General features: G+C 37.0%; 1 protein-coding gene across 4 annotated transcripts in view; it reads right to left on the bottom strand.

Moving 5' to 3' along the window:
* Window positions 1–2126, bottom strand: part of sytl2a (synaptotagmin-like 2a) — a 48600-nt gene that overhangs the window by 20420 nt on the left and 26054 nt on the right. The gene's annotated exons all lie outside the window — the stretch shown is intronic.

Here is a 2126-nt window from a genome sequence, read left to right as displayed (position 1 = left end):
CTTTCTTCCCCATACTGATGCTCGGTTTGAACTGCAGGAGATTGTCTTGACCATGTCTACATGCCTAAATGCATTGAGTTGCCGCCATGTGATTGGCTGATTAGAAATTAAGTGTTAACGAGCAGTTGGACAGGCGTACCTAATAAAGTGGCCGGTGAGTGTAAGCCCATGTGCGACTAATGTCTGCAACCAGGGAAGGAAGTAAAGACAGGAGGAAAAACGTGACACAGACAAAGGTACAGTAAAGTCGAGAAAGTTTCTGTGTTGCAGAAAGTGAGTAACTTCAGTTGTCCACAGTTTCCTGATTAATAAGCAGCATTTGTATATTTTAACATGATCTGTGGTTTAAAAAAAACATTCAATACCATGATATAGATATGTTTTAAAAATACAGTGATATAAAACTTTTGTCTTACCACCCAGCACTACTTGGTGCCATATAAATAAACTGAATTGAACAAATTTRTGTTGTTGTGAACACATTTTGTCTCATATGAAAGTAAGACAGATTTTTTTGTCAATTTTACGGCTCCTTGAAACTCAGTATATTGGTAGACATTCAAAGGAGTTGAGATCTATGAAAGCATAATGCAGGGGACAGGGAACTGARAGAAAGGCACACAATAAAAAGGAACACTGATCATGGTCAACAATAGACACACCTAGGGGAGAGAAAAACAAGGATCAGTTGTGAGTGGTTTAGTCAGAAGCCTGAGGAGAACTGAGGACACCGGGTGCACAAGTAACAGAACAAGCAGAAACCACAAAAGAAAGAAATCTAAGATTAAACTCAAGGAACTATAAAAATATGATTCTAATATATGCCATAATCTGTTTTACCTGCTAGATAACATATATGGGGTGAGTCAAAAGTCACAGGACACCCTTTTATTTCAGACACAATGGGAAAATGACACAATGCCCTAGCAAGTAATAAGTGAGGGGACCTGTCTTTGGAAAAACTTGCCCTTGATCCAGCATAGCGGCTTTCAAGATGGCACCCATGTCCTGGACATAGCCTAAAAGCCTCTTCACCCATTACCCCCTTTCATTCCTGAAACAAACTCATGTATCCATCATGACCCAGCTTTTCTTAATGCTTTGTTTTCAAGAATTTCTCTCTTAAACAAACAATAAGCTGTTCTATCATAGTGTGGATAAATWTCTGCTCCTGTTTCAAGAACATGGAGTTTTCCCAGGCTCTTGTAAACTTTGTAGTTGAAGCACTTTGTGTGTAGAAAACAAACATTGCACATACAAATCACTTGATGGCTTAATCGTTTGATCTGCTGTGCTGTTTTTTTTTCTTTCAAGGCTCCCGTCAGTTAATTCCACAAGTCATGCGGTGGAGATTAAAGTTTAAAAATGTATTTCTGCGTAATTCTCTGGCTGGTCTCACAGCCCTCAGGCATRAGTGTCTCCCCTTTATGAAAAACTCAATGCTGTCTGTTTACTGGCTCATTTCAGAGCCAGAGRTACAACTCAAAAGGAATATGCTCGCATTGCGTTAATTCTTTTATGAAAACACAAATTGGCTACACAATTCAGTATTTAAGCTTGATTCAGCCAGGTAATGTTCAGTGTCACTCATAGCAAATGACTGCCTCTTTTAAATCTTTTTATAACCTATCATGCCTGACAAAAATAATTTGTAACCTTTTTTTAATTTCTGAAGTTAACATTCTTTCCGTGAGATTCCCAAAAACTTAAAATCTAGGCTGAAAYGACAAACTTTCACACAGGCCACTGTTTTGATGACAACATTTTGTTCACAGCAAAGAAAGGACAAATGCAAACAACTTCGGAAACACYGAGTAGTGTTAACAGTAAAGAGAAGAGAAGTTGCTTAGAAATATATAAATAATATGCAACATTTTATCATCACTCCATTGTATATTAATGTTTGAACTGCTGACGCCGAGGCAAAGCAGCTTTACATAAAACATGTCAGCAACAAGACTACTAGTGCTTTACACAAACATAAACATTTTGACAAAATGCAAAAGAACAGAAAGAATATAGAAAAATAAAATGACAAACAAGAGTTAAAGTAAGAACTGGATAATATAAAATATTTCATCATAAATCCACTGTCTAGTTTATTGTTGTGCTACATGATGTTAGAA

Source organism: Austrofundulus limnaeus, unplaced genomic scaffold, assembly GCF_001266775.1.
Source record: "Austrofundulus limnaeus strain Quisiro unplaced genomic scaffold, Austrofundulus_limnaeus-1.0 Scaffold249, whole genome shotgun sequence".
NCBI classification, from domain to species: Eukaryota; Metazoa; Chordata; class Actinopteri; order Cyprinodontiformes; family Rivulidae; genus Austrofundulus; species Austrofundulus limnaeus.
Note: the sequence above shows the minus strand (reverse complement) of the source record. Positions and strands in the feature narration are given on the sequence as shown.